The sequence below is a fragment of the Ambystoma mexicanum genome, chromosome 12 (assembly GCF_040938575.1).
Source record: "Ambystoma mexicanum isolate Mex_15411 chromosome 12, UKY_AmexF1_1, whole genome shotgun sequence".
Lineage (NCBI taxonomy): Eukaryota > Metazoa > Chordata > Amphibia > Caudata > Ambystomatidae > Ambystoma > Ambystoma mexicanum.
The window spans coordinates 449,504,698-449,521,952 of NC_090936.1; the positions used below are offsets into that span (position 1 = coordinate 449,504,698).

The window sequence follows — 17,255 nt, forward strand, 5'->3', positions numbered from 1 at the left end:
AGTCACAGCTATGATATGCCCGGAGACTCCCACCATTTTACACTTGTTACTATCAGTGGCCAGTTAATACCACCACGGCTGTGCCTGGCAAGTGCCTTTCTCGTGCCTACACGAATTCACCAAAGCCCAAACTGTTGGCATTGCCAATACCTATTTTGTGTTGGATCATGTTTGAGAACACATTTCCTTAGCAAGGTTTAAAGAGGTTTGTTTTCTGATGGTATGAGGAGTCATGTTTTATCGACTTAGTTAGGGAGACAGTGGTTCATTGATGGTGGTTTGAGATGGGGTGATTTAGTGAGGTGTATGGAATCCCTGATTGAGGTGGAGAGGTCCTTTGCTGTTGGATGGATACGTAAATGCGACCGTTCTACTTTATACTATGGGCGGAGTAATCTAATAGGATCGACTGTGGCACGGCTCTTTTCGTCGTCATGACGCTGGCGTGCCTCCACGGCCCTGCCCCATCCATCATGGCGGCGCTCGTTTGGATGCAGTAAGATCAGCACCGAAGGAGCATTGCTGACAGGATAAGGTAATGGTCACAGGTGGCAGGGATGACAGGGTATCGCGTGCTGTGTTAGAGCACACCCAGGGCAGGGCAGTTGGAGCATTGAAACAATTGACACTTGTAGGTTTTGTGGTACTGGGCTTTTTGGGCAGCACTGAACCGCATGGGGGCAGCAGCTTCCCCCATCCCAGAACACTGCTGACCTCCTACTGGCAGGCAAGGACAGCGGTAGAGGGAGCGCCGCTGCTGTGACCAGGCATGCTCCATATGGCATATACTTAACCTTGCCTCTGTACAACTGAAGTCGCATGGCAATGCTGCCTGTGTACTATGCACAGTACTGGGGCCGCAATGCCGCTATTTTTGGTACAAAAGCGCAACGTGCAGCCCTACATGTGCCCTCTGCGAACTGCTTATTCACTTGTAGCCCCGTCTCTATATTGAAGGCACTGTACGCACTGATCACTTTCTGCATGCACATGTCGTCGTTGTACTTTTATTGGTGCATGTACAGCTCCACTGTCATCTGACGCTCACTAGAGTGTATGTACTAGCTTTACGAGTTCCAGGAAGCACTTGTGTTTGTACATCCATATATTTGTATCATTTGCATTCACGTTTGTCTGTGTGCTGGGACGCTGCACTTGCAGGCAATGCAGCACCGTCTTTATCCTCGTGGCACCCCACGTGCATCGTTGAATAGAGGTACTATCACAAAGGTTGCCTCTCAACGTTTCTCGATTAAAAACATATTCTTTGTCACAATTTGTGTATGTTTGCATTTGGAAATTCAGTCATGAGAATGGTGTGTCTCCTGTTCTTTACCAACAGCCTGAAAGAAAGTTGCACTTTCAAACTCTTTCCACCCTGGTTAGATGAGCTACACAGCCACTGCAAAAACTCATGAAAAGTTGGCAGGGTGGCGTATTATTTTTTTAAGTGTTTGTAAAGACATTCTCAGCCCATTTTATGTATACTGAACAACAAGGCCATTTTTTTACAGCAAATATTCCAACCACGTTTTATGTTTAGTCAGTAGTAAACTCCAATGTACCAATGTGTGTGGTAGATGTAATCCCGTTTTATTATTTTCAAGCTTCGTTGTGTAGACATACATATTATGAGTACTGCATCGTTATTTATAAGTTGAATGTGGATCCTGAAGAAGTCCCAGATAATGAATTCGGCAAAGGGCAATTGAAGGATTTACAAAGCTTTGCCACGCTGTTTTGGAAAATACTGTAGGCAGCGATAATGTGCCCCAGCCTGTAGTTGTAGACGGGCAACAACCAGAGAACGTAGCAAATAAATACCTAAAACATGCCAATCTTCAAAAGACGTGTGTTTTTGCGAGTTCTAACATTCTACTGACACTTGAAAAAAGCTGACCTAATGAGGCCCCTGTTCAATGTCAACCCGGACCAATTGTGCATCATTCACGAAATGAATACCATGTATGTATGCTCCGATAATAATTTAATATGGTATATCGTCACCATAAAAGAAGCGCCTTTACTGTTGACCTTTCAATTGACGTGACAGAGCACGTTATTGGTATTCATTTTCTATATACATGTAAAACATCTGTTTGCTTATTTATCTTTATTTTGGAATGCGCTCCATGGAATGGAACGTTTGAAGTTGCAGCAGTTTCCATGTGCGCAAACCTTGAAGAGTATGCCTAACGAGAAGCAGACTGGATGTTTGAATATATGGCACCAAATAGGTTTCTTGTGTTGTTGTAAGCACATTGAATACGTCTTGTGAAATGATATTGTAAATCGGCGAGGATCTCAACTAGATTTTGTGATGGTTGCGGCAGAATGCGTACTAGCAGGTCCGGGGCTCTGCTCCCATCTAGGGCCTGATTCAGAGAAGCGTTTTATAATGGAAAAACACCATTGGAAAACGCTCTGTGAATTAGGCATAGTGTCTTGGAGCAGTTTTTTTTCCGCCAGGGCCAAGTTGGTAGATGTCACCCTCTGATTATCCCATAGCATGTCGGCTGCATCTGACCGTCTGTAAAATAACAATAGAGGGGGCACACTGTCATTGGTACTAACATACCACAGCACTAGTCGTGAGTTTGGCACTGCCAGTAGTATCCCAATATTGTGTAACTAAATGTAATAAAATGAAAAGGTAAGCATAATCGAGCAAAAAGTAGTTTTGATAATCACATTAACGGTAACTTGGATATCATTGGAACCTGACTGGGGGGTATGTATGTACAGATGTAGTGTTTTAGCAACATGGCGTTTTCTCAGGGAATGAACCAAGTAACAACTCAGTGACTCCAGAGCCTACTCGCCAGCCAACAGACAGAAAAGTTTGGCTGCCTTGAGGACCAAACATCTTTGTCTGCTGCCATCTGCATATCACCTGTTTCCTAGGAAAGAAAGGTACAAGAAGATCAGAACCAGTCAGCCATTCAATAGAAACAATATTAGCATCTTTTATGACTATGTGCCACCAGACCCAGTAGGAGTTTACGATAAAACATTTTTTGCCAAAGACCTAAAACCAAGAATCTTTTTCAGGGCCAAGTAGTGTGGTAGGAAGTAACCTCTGTAGATACTTCTTCGGTCCTAAATTGCTGAATGATGCTAAATACTGCCGTTTTTTTTAGAGGAACATTTTCAGCGATTGCTGGTCAAGAATGAGCCTGCTCAGCATTCCCCAGTGTCCACTCGCAACATTTCACAAGTACCGTCCATTCCTCGGACAGGAGTGTCCAGGTTGTGTAGTAAGTAATCCTGTCTTCTGCCTTGGCCTATCTGTAAGGACAGAACTGATGGGTGACTTATCCCATAAAAGAAAACATCCATGGGACAAGCCTTCCCAAAGCCAGAATCAAAAGCCCACACCCCTTCTCTGCTACCCCACTGCTGTCCCCTACCTGAGTGGGAGGGAGGGAGGAAGGAAGGAAGGAAGGAAGGAATGAATCGGAGAAGTTTGATGGAAATACCAGACTCATCCTGTGCAAGAAGCCACCCACAGGAATACGTCTGTTTTGTTGCATTAGAGTATGGTTGGACTTTAAAGGTTAGGTTCAGGATCTTTTACTTTGGACCAATCCTTGGAACATTTCGTGTTTGCAAAGGTAACTTGGAGGCTATGGTCATGTTAAGATTAGGTGTTGGAACTTTTCAATGGGTTTCTTTTTTTGGGACTTCCCTTTGTGGATTAGGTAGTCTCAGTGAACGATGGGGACTTGCAAGGTCATGTTACCAACTTTATGATTTATTAACTAGAACAACTTTGGGCGTTTAATACTTAACAAAAAAAAATAAATCCCACTTTTATGTTGCTATTCCTTGCACACAGTTTACTTTAGGCTAACTTTAGTATTCATTGTTTTATACCTAGAACCTGTAGGCAATTATCCAACCTGTACCTGGAGTGTATCAAATAATGCCCGATGTACAAACATCTTACAGTCGGGGTTGCGTGTCCCATTGCTAATTTTTCCCCTTCATCCTAAAAGTTCCCTTCTTCTCACAAAAATGTCTCCTCAATCATTGAAGAGTAGTAGGCATTAGCGCTAGTAGTGCTGGCTCTATCTTCCGCCAGGTGTCAATGGCCCCTTGCCTGGGTTTCATTTCAGAAGCTGCACTGAGGTCCATTGCAATTTCTCTATGGAATGTTTGGGCATGTCTTGTTCAGAAGCTCCAAGAACCCAGGTCAGTTCTCGTCTCTAACTGCTACTACACATTGCCTGAACTGCACTATGCATGTCTCCATCTTTAAGCACTGCTGCATAACTGACACTATGGCAGGAAGTATCGCCTTTTGGCAAATGTCCCACCTTTGGCAAATTTCCCTGCTGTGTGACCTCTGAGAGGAAGTAGTCTGTCAATGGTAGTAGTGGGTTAATGTCTAAGTGCCTATTAAAGCATGAAGCCACAAGGGCAAAGAAAACCTGGGTTGTGTGTTGTTGGGACAATGAAGTCAAAAATCTGCAAGTACTGCTCAACAGAAAGCCAAATATGTAGTGCACGGAGGTGTCTGATGGAATTTTCATGATTACAAAGTATTTTCCACATAGTTGGTCATGCCACTAGGGCAGACGTTTTGTTTCCCTTCGGCATTAATTGAGCTGCCATAGACAGCTGTATTTCAATTCCTCTGAAGAAAAGCCTTGCCTGCTGGGCCTTCCCAGGATTATTTTCAACATGATCTGCAGCAGATACTTTTGCCGCTGTTTGAGGCGATTAATGCACCAGTGGTCATATCCATGGAGTTGGAAAACCACAGTGATAGTTGCCCTGTTCACAAAGGCAATCGATCTTCCCTACCTTATATTACGTTGTTGGGGAGTTTTACAAAAGTCCACCAAAGGTACGACGTTAGAATACTCACACTTGGGGCACAAGTCTCCAACTCTTAGTATAGGCTTGAACCGCACAAGTATGTTAGTAGTTCTTAGGAGGGAGGGAGGGCTGTAGGTGGTACAAAGAACTTTGAGCATACACATAGGCCCAAAGAGAAACTGACACACTTTAATGGTTTATTTGAGATATACACTAAGGTAAGGTAAAAAATAAGTACTATAACACATAGAAGAACCAATGCAATTGCACAGTAAGCAACACTTTTATATACTTTGAGAATGGCAGTATGCAATTTAAAAGGTAAGTAAAATACTTTTATGAAATAAATGTTCCAGGTAAAATAAATGAAACCAACACACGGCAAGTAAATACTTTGAAATCTTTTCACAGAGGTCTAGCACTCTAGAAGGCCATCCCTATCTAATTAGGAATGTATCAGAGTTAGATTAAAGGACAAAATAGATGGGTACAAGCTGTAGAAAGTTCAAAGGTTCCATAGGAAGTATTCTGTAGCAAGTAGGTAAGTCTTTGTTGAAAAAAGGGCCTGGGACTTGGGAGAAGGCTCCCTGCAGGCACACAGGCATTTGGCCGGTCTGAATGTGTATGGACGAACTCCCAAACGCACACATCGTCACTCCAGCAACACAGCAGCAACAAAACAACTCTAGCTAAGTTCTACCTTGAGTCTTGCAGTAAGTACCATTAGTGGATGCAGTAAAAGATCTGGTCACCAGATACTTAGTCAGGCAGACGAAAATAGGAACACTGGAGGGGATCTCACAGCAGCAGTCGAGTGAAGAGGCTTCCAGCAAAGGATTCTTTGGGGTTCTGTGATTTGGTACCTTTCTGGAAGTACTGTTGAGGAATAATTACCGCCCAAACTTTCGCCTTGCTATCTCTGTCCAGCACTCTGGTGAGCTGACTTCAAGGAGGGGAATCTTGCCTCTGCAGGCCTGGAAGGCATCCACCAAAGTTCTGGGAGAAGACGATGCACTGCACAGTGGCCCCAGGTCCCACTGTATTGGCACTTTGCAGCCTGTGAAGGTCACAGCTTGTCGTGGGATGGCTCAAAATGTAATTCGTCCCAAGACTGACTGATCCCACCAGTCTAAGGGTGCAAGTCGCCCTCTTCAGAATTGACACTTGGTAGGAGGGGGCGCACAGCAATTGTGACACAGAAGCCATGTCCGGTCATCTGTAAGTGGCTGCAGGTGTCGCTCTTCTTACCCGTCGTCTCTTCAGTTCCAGTGGTCAGCTTGTCGTCAGCCTAAGGATCCATGCCTTTTATGCAGGAACCCAGGCAATCTGCACCCATGCACCATTCAAACAGGGGGGGGGGGCGGGGTGGATCACAGACCACTGCTTTAGTTTGCAAATGTACTGTCCATACCACCTGTATTTCGCAGGGTGTTACAAAACTCTCAGTTGCTCCCTATGGTAAATATGAAGGGAAGGATCTCTGGGAATATTCGTGTTCATATTGTGAGTCTGGAATAGTCGAGACAGGGGAACAAAGGTCAAGTTGTAAGCTACTCACCAGCCATTAAGTCACTTAACATGTCAATTCTATAGCCTGATAGACAGCAGCACAACACTCTTGTTTCATACTTGCCGCAAGTCCCTTTATCACTAGCGATTGGCCAAAAGAAATGTTCCGCCCTGAACTCCCAACTTTGGGTTTTATACTACTGTTGACTTTATTTCTCTGCATGGAAATATTTTCTAATTTCTCTATTAAGGGCTGGCAAATTTCATGTGTGACCAAGCAATTCACTGGGTCCTGTGGTAGGTCAAGAGAATGAGATGGATCAATAGATGGCATTTCAACTGTTTCTTTATTCAAATGATAAGGAAAAGCCATTCTGTCACTTCTTCAGGTTTTCCCCACCTAACACAAAACTAACTCGGGTACTTGTTGTCAGTGGTGTAGTCCAAAGCAAGAGTCTGTCCTCCATCCAAAACTAGTCTATCCTGACCCTACCACTAAGCAAAACAACAAAGAAGTCCAGGGGAATGACTCCCTTCTCCTGGACAGACTTTGTCAGTTTCAATAGCTGAATTTGAAATAGTTTGTGGTCATTTCCTGAACCAGTTCCTTTGATTCTTCTAGTGGACTATTCCACCTACGTTTAACAGTATTGCTCCACACTTTAGGAGACTGCGCCACACTTGAATAATGCTAGTGAGGTAAAGTATCTTTATTGTATTGCCCTTTGAGGATAACAAGTGTTTCGACACACAAGTGTCTTTTTCAAATCAGGACTAGTAACGTAACTATATTCCAAATCGGCTGTGACATTTTTTGAATTGTAAGGAAAACCAGGCGCATGGAAAATTTTACCGTTGGTATAATACTCCTCCCCCTGATCGTGGCATATTCCACCTACGTGTTGCCCCCTTTTTCTTAATAAATCCATGGTTTCTCAAATTAGGGCTTTTACTTTTATCCACGACAGTAACTGGAGTGTCTCTAACTTTCTCTACTGGGATGTTGCAATCTGTTTTCTTCATTCTTCTTAGAACCGGGACGAGTATGATTGGCCCAGTATTTATCTTCTCTTCTTAGTACTGACACAAGTATGATTACTACACACATTATTCGTCTTTGTAACTGTGACCTGCTCAGTTATTGCAATGATAGTGTTTGCCCTTCTCTCGCGTCTCCCTCTCTCCCTGTTACCTCCTTTTGAATGGGGCTGTGTCACCGGTTCAGCACTCACGTGTGCTCTTGAGGCTCCAAAGAGCAAATGCTTCAGCAGTATCGGTGTAGTTCAAGGATAGCATGGTCCACCCTCTTGCGTCACACCACTGCTTCTTCTGACCTAGAGCATGCATGATACAGCTTGCTGCCCTCTCTGCCGGTTGGCAGAATCCTCTTGACTTAGGATCCCCCGGGTTTCCGTAGCTTCTGCTTCCTTGTATGTTTGAAACTTCTGGGCTTCAGATTCCCCGGATGTTAGTCCTTCTTCACTTTTAACTTGCAGTAGCTGGGTCCTCCCCATAGTAGGACCATAGTCCTCTTATCTTTTCTCTAGAGCACTCTTCATTACTTGCTTATTCTTTTCAGTATGGTTGGCTTCCAGCCATGTAGCAGTCTTTTCCTTCTTTACTCTTCTTTTCAATATTTTTGGCTTCAAGGTGTGTGTTGTGATAAACATTACAATAGCAAACAGTGGCCGTTTTGTATAACGGCCTGATGTTATGAAGGACTTGTATGAAAGATGGTTAAGGAGTACCTTGAACGAGCGGAAGCCTTTTGTCCCCAAGATGGGTGTATCTCCATGTGAGGTCCCACTTACTGCCACCCCTAGGTGGAATATCGTGTAGCAGGCTCACCTCCCTAGCCTCACAAAGATTGGTTCCCCTCTGGGGGAAGTGACGAGATACCGCAATTCGTTGCAGTCCCTTAAGCTTTTTAACAATCGCTATTGTGAGGTGGGATAGATTTTTGGACTCTTGAAAATGGAGTTTCTGTTGTAGTATTTCTTTTCTTCTATCCAATAGAATCCGAAAGCTGTAAGGCTTTGACTTCATTGATGGATTATGTTTTGGCCGATGGGATGCTTGTCATTACCTTTTTGTTTTTTATTGATTTATATAAAAACCAAACACCTCATAAATAAAACCATCAGCAATTTTGAACATTTTACTTTTTCTTCTCCATCGAAGCCCCCCTTTTTGCACTGAGACAAAAACTTCTAAAATGAAAGATTACATACACCAAGCATGCTTATGAGTGATCATACAATTGAGAAGGCTCCAGCAACCCAATATCAGATTACATAGGGGCAGAGTATTTAGAATGGAGTCCCCGCCACCCCCGATGGCCCCGCCTCTTGCAGCATGCCTTTCAAATATTTCATCTTAAAATATTCACATGCTTTATATACCCTTTCCCATAGCAATATGTCCCATTTCTAGGAGATTGTCGGTCAAGCAGGCCTTAGCAGCCATGTGCAAGAAATGGGACATCTTTCCTCCAGCCTGAATAGAATGAGCATCGGTTCCACCTCCCTCTGAATCCCCCCTATTTCTCTAATCCACCCAAGCACCTCTTTATAGTACTTATGCACTGTTACACAAGACCACCACATGTGCAGATAGCTCTAGCTCCAGGTTTTCTCCAAAAGAGGGGATACGCACCAGGAAACTTCCTCGACAACCTGACTTGGTCAAATTGACCTCTATGAAGAAGCTTACGTAATGCTATCCATCTTATACAGACATGATATGGATGTTTTCTGTGCACAGACACAGAACTTCTTCAAGGTCTTATCATCCAAGGTCATACACAGGTTCTTTTCCCACCTATGTACTCCTGGCGAGCAGTTCCCTTTTACCTGTAATAAGGTTCGGATACATCTAAGAAATCAAACCACTTGATCCCCATATGCATATTCAGTACTGCTTCTGTAGGCGTCAATGCTTTCTTGAGGTGTGACCTCCATTTATTTGCCAATAAGAATCCCCTTCAACTGTAAATGGCTAAAAACTGAAAGCTTTTCAATATTCAGACGAGACTCTTCTTGTAGGGAAATGAAGTCCTCCTTTACCCAAAGTTGGTTTGCTCTTTATAACCCTGCCTCAAAGTGTTTTGAAATCGCAGAGGATCCAGAAATTCCTCTCGAAGTGGGGGTGCCCAAATAGGGCTTAATGCTTTTGCTTCCTCAACAAACCCCAAAGCACCACCAGTCTAGGGTGTTCCATGGTCTGTGTGGATTTACGCACCCGCGAGACACAGAGCTATTCACCCATTGTGAGCACTTCAACGAAGAATTTTCCAAAGCAACCTGTTTACCTATATCACTCCCCAGGTGCGGTACCCAGGCTCTCATCTGTGTAGCTCAATAATAAATTCTCATATTGGGTAATCCAGCACCCCTAGACTCCCATGGAAGAGCTAGTACATTATAACTTATTCTAGGTTTTTCACTTGCCAAAGGAAACGAATCTGCTCAGGTACCCTCACAAGCAACGTTTGGATCAAATACAGCTCCCTCGGGAGAATCGCCATTTTTTTAGGGCATTGTCTACCCATGCATGGAACAGTGAGTTTTGCCCACTTCATAGGCCAGGGTTCCAAATTGAGGGGAGCTGGCGGCTCCTTGTTGAAACCCAGAAGAGCTTGGTTAACTTGACACCGATAGCTACCAGGATTCACCTTTTGACTCCCTAGGTCAAGTGATGCCAAACTAACACATCTTTAAGAATTGAGCTCTGCTTAAACTGTAAATGAACATTAGCAGACATGTATAAAACATACAAAGCTTGATGGGTGAGAGGCGTGGCTTGCATCCATGGTGTGAGCTGAATCCTGAGCTCCTGCCTGATCTGACGTAGATCCGATCAAATAGACCGGTTCCCTGCGCTCATTCTGCTTTAAATTGCAACAACAAGGCTGCAATCATTGTGGGTGCGCTCAGGCAAATTTACGGATTTAAAACCAGGAGGGATTGCCAGAACTAAGCTTTGCGCGCTACGAGAGCCCCTGACAGGAATGGACTCAAGATGGTGCTTGAGACTGTGATGCGGAGCTAGTGTGCTGCAAAAAAGGACTGGTCACTGCGGCTGGTGTCGGAGTGCAGCTGCACGCATCTAGAAACTGTGGGCTTATTAGAACACGGCCTCCATTAACCAGTGAGGAGCCCACGCCTGCAACCCCGCTCCGAGACAAGAGATCCATGTGGTGAGAGAGGGAGTGCTGACACATGCAGGGGCCCAAAAATCCTAGCGTTGGTGCCTCACACGTGTGAAGAACGGGGTAAATGAGAGGTGGCACTGGGCGACTGGTGCACCAATGTGCTAAGAGGGTTAGGTGCAGATAACACAAAGGGAGAAGACCTCCCACAGAGCGTGTTGCGCAAAACAGACCACAATATACTGAGATAGGCTCAACTTCCCTAGAGCAACGTTCTCGCTTTGTGATCTTCACTGTGGCTGACCTACGTTCAGCGTGAGGATCATCAGCTGCAGCCCACTAATGGAGTTTAGCTCCTATTGAACTCGGGAGAACGCCAAGGCAGCATCCTTTTTACCACTGCACGAAACTGCTGCATCTAGGAGAAACGCATGGGGCGCACCGTTCCACTCTAACTAGACGACCGGAACCAGCCGCTCATCGAAGTACGCAGAGTGCGCTAGGCACAATCTAATACTGCTACATGAAAGCGCACGTGCTGTGTACATTATAAATGGTGCCTACAACAGACTGGATGCCCCCTTAGGCCAGCAAGCTGAAAAGCAGCCAAACGCTAGATGGCTACACCAAGAATAAGAAGCTGCTGTCCACAGAGATATGGCGGTGACCCAGGACAGGATTGGAGACATAATAGAGATGCACAACCAGGTATTACAAGCCATCGCGGACCTGGAATCTTCCCTTGGGACACAAATGGAGGAAGTCGAGGTGGATGTGGGCCTGTTACTCCAGGATGTAAGGAAGCTTTCTGAACGTACCATAAGCCTAGAGCACCAAACCAAGGAAAAACGCAACACTGATCCAGGAAACGCACACAGATGTCCACATCTTGCAGCAGAAAGTCAAGCTGCTTGAAGACAGAGCAGAGGATGCAGAAGGCAGGACCTGGAGGAACAACATCCGTATTGTCAGCCTTGCGGGGGTGGTGGGGGGGGGCGAATAGGGCCCAGACCCTCCTGCATATGTTGAAAAGATGCTCCTGCAGGAAATTGGTGTGGGGAACCTGTTGCAGGGCTTCACAGTAGAAAGGGCACATGGGGCCCTCACCAGAAGGCTTCCACCAGGCGCCCCTCCGCGACTGATGATTGCAAAAGTTCTCAATTACAGAGACAGGGAAAAGATATTGTCCTACTCAAGGCAAAGGGGTACGCTGTGCAGAGCATCAATAGACTTGTGCCCGCCTCCCAACATGCCCATTCCATCCGGATTGGTCCCCATACCCCACTTCAAGGACATCCAAGGGCAGCCCTCTGCCCGGCAGCCCTGCGGCGAAGGACCCCGAGGCAAAGGACAGCCCCAAGATGTGTCTGCAGGTGTCCGCAGGGGACGCCAAGGAAGCCAGCATCTAACAGACACCAACAAAAACTGTGAGTGTGACATGGGTGGGGAGTAGAGGATTCACTGTACTCCAGAAAACCCCTGTCACTCTATCTTACCTCCCTTATTAGCATGTCCACACCTAGATAGAATTGTGAATATTAGCCTGCGTTGCATCTAGATGGAATTGTGAATGTTAGCATGTCCACACTTAGATAGAACCGTCAATACTCGCATGTCCACACTTAGATAGAATTGTGAACACTAGCCTGCGTCGCATCTAGATGGAATTGTGAATGTTAGCATGGCATTGGCAGATGCACTGGCAACTAGAGTCGAAATGGAGGATAAGGGGAGCTATCGGAGAGCATGTTAGAGGCGGGGACTAGAGGAGTATGGAACCTGTATGCCAGTCGGACCCAGATCAGGACAGAGCCGCAACAGGGAGACTACGCTTCAATTCAGGATAGAGACACAAACTAACCAACCCTACTAACAATTTCCCTTTCTGCATACACCTCTCAAACTCCAAACCAAACACAACCAAAACCTACAACACAACAAACCGCACAAACTTCACTACATTGCATCAACAAAACAAAAACACACATAGCCTTGCACAACAGTACACGACGACTACCGGCCGCAAACACCCCAGGCCCAGCCAACGGACCCACCGGGCTGAGGCCGCCAACAGCACATCACTGCTCTCTTGCACTTTTCCTGCTTCCTCCCACTAACTCAACCTCCTCTCCCCTCCTCTTTCAGAACCGCCAGAGCGCCAAGGGACCACTACGGTGGTGATAGTGCGCGGTACAAATGTCCTTTAACATTAACATTAACATTGGCTGTCTACCCAGACTACACATTTCAAGTACAGCAGGGCAGAGCACACTTTTCAGCAGTGAAAGCTCTGCTCAGGAGGGCAGGCTTGAAATATATGCTGATGTAGCCTTGCCGACTGAAGTCCTGCATAATAATCGCACCCTGTTCTTCGACCAACCGGAAGAGGCTCAGACGTGGATAGAACAAAAGGGCATAAGCCCCATGACTGACGAGGGGGTGGGGGGGTGCACCACCGCCCCAAAAGGGATCCAAGGAGCTAGCAGCGGGCAATGCCTAAAGTCAGACGCACAATTCCTACACCCTGTTGGACCCGAGACATTACTATTGTGTACTGGTTAGAGACCCCAGGATAAGCGGGTTGTTGACGGAACATGGTCACTTGTGCTTTCATTAGCTTTCTGAGGTGAGTTTGCTTACTGACTTGATCATCGCCATTCAGAAAGGGGAACTGGCCCACCATTGTAAGGCCGGCCCGCTCGCCCTCACGAAATTCATTTTTGGGGCACTTGTTACTGAGCCCACCTGCTGCGCACAAGCTCCTGGTTAATGCGCAAGGGGTGTCTTTGAGAGGTGGATACACCTGAGCATGAGCGGCAATTGTGCATAGTTGGAATTGTTGGGGAAGTTAAAGTGGAGGGTTATGTTGTGCCTGAAAAACACTGTTACAATAACACGGGGAAATGCCTGTGGACCTAGAATTTCGAAGGGGTGGCTGATGGACTCCTCCATATTGACTATGTATTCATGGCCACTAACGTGACCTTACTTACTGGAATGCCGGGGGTTTGAATGCTTATGTCAAGAGAAGGAGAGTCCATTTGTATCTGTGCAGGGGTAAGATCTAGCCCTGCTGCAGGAGACCCACTTAACAGCAGACAGATAGGCGCTGCTGGCAAAGAAATGGAAGAAGCATTTGATTGGCTCAGCATATGCCAGAGGGGTTTTAATCTGGATAGCGCCCACTGTGCCCTTCAAGGTGATCCAAATTAAAACAGATAATGAGGGGAGAATGGTGCTTGTTCAAGGGCTCTTAGAAAAAACGGACACTTGTCTAGTCAACACGTACACCCCTAATCGCAACACAGTGGAATTCTTCCAAACACTATATTCAAGGCTCTCTCCCCCCCCCCCTCTCCCTCCGCAAGTAGCAACATCATTTGGAGGGGGGATTTCAATTGCGTCATGGATCCACTGTTGGACAGATCTGATACCAAGTTGCACAAATCAACTTCCAGGGCTCCAGATAAGGCGAGTACTAGGCCTTTTTACGCCTGAAAATCTTGTAAATACGCCAACTTTATTTTTTTCCTGGGTACAGTTACACACAGGTTTAGAGCAGAGGGCAGTGCAAAGGTCAGGTTACTTGACAGAAACCAGAAGGCTTTTTGTGATTTTTATCTACGTGGATGTAATTGCAGGCCAACTCTGAAACAGAATGCATTTCTCTGAAGCCTTTCAAAAAAATAAACTGCAAACTGATAAAAGGAATTGTTTCTTTTTCAGCTTCAGAAGCACTGTGTATGTTTTCCTAGAATTTTAGGATTGTTTAATAAGATGGAAAACTAAGTTGCAATTGAGAATTATTATTTTTTTTAACAAGTTATGCTTTTTTTTCAGTGAAAGCAAACCAGTATTGCACAATTGTATTTTTCAGAGTTCCGGTGCTGTGTGCATAATCATGCAGAGGCAGATCATTTTTACACTTCTAATTTAATTTACAGTCTAATTATAAAAACAGTGTGTAAAATGACGACTATGCACAGTCTAGTTTACATCCATTCAACCTTGCAGTCAATGGGGTATATTACTATAAATGGTCAGTGGCAGCGGAGTCTTTGCTCAAGGGTGAGAAATTGTCATTACACTGATCACAGGTGTTGTAGCCTCTCAAATCTTCAAGACTACAAATAAAACATCCAAAACCTGACTCTCAAGAAAGTGCAAGTGCTGTTCAAAAGCAAACCCATGAATTACATTGGTAATTGAAATAGAAACTCAGCAAAACCTGTTCCTGTGATTATCCAGATAGGTATTTAACTTTTATGTAGCGTTTCATAAATGGTTGGTCATACATCTAGGTACTGTGATCAATATACCTCAGTCGATACTCATTTAACCAACCTCTGAAGGATGTTAGCCAATAAGATAGCTCAGCCAGTTGAGCACTCGTTGCTGCAATCTCTGCGTGATCTGTGGGTTCGAATCCCAGCAAGTCAACTCATCCTTTCATCCTTTCGAGGTCGATAAAAGAGTACCGACTTTGGTTTGGTGGTAATTGTGATAAATATGTTCTATGTACAGCGCTTTGCCAAAAGAGCTATATAAATAACTATTTGACCACTAGATTAGATATAGAATTTAGCATGGAGTCCTTGTCTCTCTGCACTGCTGTATCATAACATTGGCATACCATTAGGTAGTAATAGCTCCAGGAAATTAGGACTTTCATTAAACATCAAAAGACAATTCTGCTATTGAATCTCAAAACGCACAACACAAATTCATGTATGCTTTACTATATAATTGGTAGGTTTTTGTGATTTTAACATTTAAATATATAAAGGATAGATCAAATGTCCAGAAATAATGAAAGGTGTATTCTGCCGCAATGCAGAAAGCTGCATCATAGTAATGATTTCCATACAGTTTTTTCACACGTCGGCTGGATGTCGCATACATTTTACTCTCTTGCGAAGGAGAAATGTCATTTTTATTCTTAAAATCATATTTACTCTCAAAGTTGAAAAATGGAGAGTAAAATACTCCCACCTCAAAATCTTATCTGGAGCACTGCCAACTCTCATCTCCCACCTGCTAGGTCCCTACAAACACTTCTGGCATCCTTAGTTCTGATTGACATCTGGGGTACGCTCCACCTGAACTCCAGACACTACTCGCACTATTGTGCACCACACGCAGTCCACATTAAATTCGACTACTTCGTAGGAAAGGAAACGGCCCATGAATTTGTCACTGCTGAGTATATAGGGGAGGAATTTATCACTGATGAGTATAAAGGGAAAGTTCCGTCGGATCATGCCCCGCTCCTGCTGCAATGGCAATATGCACCCCCTAAACCCCCAATACCAACCTGGAGACTCGGGAGTGAATCATTATATGATGTCCCTTTCCAGAGCATATCAGAGACAGTATTCTTGAATATTTTGCACAAAACTCTGGTGGTGTGCCCAGCGTTGGGACCTTATAGGAGGTCCTCGAAGTGGTCATTAGGGGTGCCGCCATTGCTAAATCAGGTGGCATCCATGCTATGATTAATAAAGAGTTGATCTCTACGGAAGAGGAAATTCAAAGGTTGACACAGACCCACGCAGGCCAAGGAGATGACGATGCAGAAGTACTAGCGCTGAGGCACAAATGCTGGGGACATTGGGAGAGGTTAGGAATCTATAATTACTCGAAATATATTGAAAGACAGCATGCAGAGGGAGATAAACTGGGCAGGTTGTTGACATGGCTATACAAACGGGAAGAGAAACGAGAGCCCATCCGTTCAGTCCACATACAACAGGGCACCACGTGTCACACACAAGATACACACTGGGCTGAGATTCCAGAAGACCATGTATGGGAATGCACGGCTACAATTGATCCAACTATTTGTAACGCACAGAGCATACGTGACCCCATTGAGAATCTCAAAGTTCCCAGGCTCTGTTACGCAACGCTTCCCTAGATGTGCTGCCACTGAAGCTGGTATGCTGCACATGTTTTGGCATGCCCCTATGTACAAGAATATTGGGCAGGAATAGAAACGAGAATGAATTGGGGAGGGCTCCAGATGAATGTGATGTCCCCTCCTGCTTGACTGTTAGGAGATTTAGGCGCCCCCAGTCCTCATGATACATACATAAAAGAAAATACTTGGCGTATGTACTGGCCAAACGCAGAATTGCCATGGCGTGGAAATCCCCAAGAGGTCCCAGCATAGAAGACTGGTGGTGGAACCTGAAAAAGTGGGCGCCGGGTGAAACAGCTGCTTGGAGGTGGGCGATACGACTGAGCCGGTTGGACAGCAGGGATGATATCTCAGCTTGGAACGGCCTGACACAGACATTATTTGCACCGGGAAATAGAAGTGGATAGTGAGAACACACCCCAGAAAACATGGCATGGATTACTTCTGCAGTAGGCAGCATGAACTCATGATTGGTGCTAGTAATTGAGGCAGGGTTGGGGGTGGGGGATTGCGGGAGGGTAGGGTTAGATGAGCATTGTGGACTAGGTTTGGTGGTTAGGTTTTATTGTAACAATATTTGATGTGCTAAAATGCAAAAGTACTCTAATGTTGTATATGAAAGTTTAAAACCAATAAAATGTTAAAAAAAAAATAAAAAACAAAGCATGATGGGTCAAGGGACAAAATAAGTTTGCATTTTATGTGCAATGTAAACTTGTGGAACTCTTTGCACTAGCCCCTGGTTTTCCAGTGGTAGTCCCTGGTCAATGCTGGATACCAGGATCTTGTTTTAGCTCCTGCTTATGCCATCTCAATTTCAGTCCCTGTATGTTGAGAACATCCAAGGTAATT

The 17,255-nt window shown here is 44.9% G+C and overlaps 1 protein-coding gene across 2 annotated transcripts in view; it reads left to right on the forward strand.

Moving 5' to 3' along the window:
* The first annotated feature begins 417 nt into the window (after positions 1-417).
* The window catches only part of BCL2L13 (BCL2 like 13), a 624,222-nt gene continuing 607,384 nt past the window's right edge, over positions 418-17,255 (forward strand). The window contains exon 1 of one of the 2 annotated variants that reach the window (XM_069628661.1): positions 418-535. The gene's annotated coding sequence lies outside the window, so the exon portion shown is untranslated. The remainder of the gene's footprint in view (positions 536-17,255) is intronic. The other variant, XM_069628662.1, reaches the window with a different exon arrangement.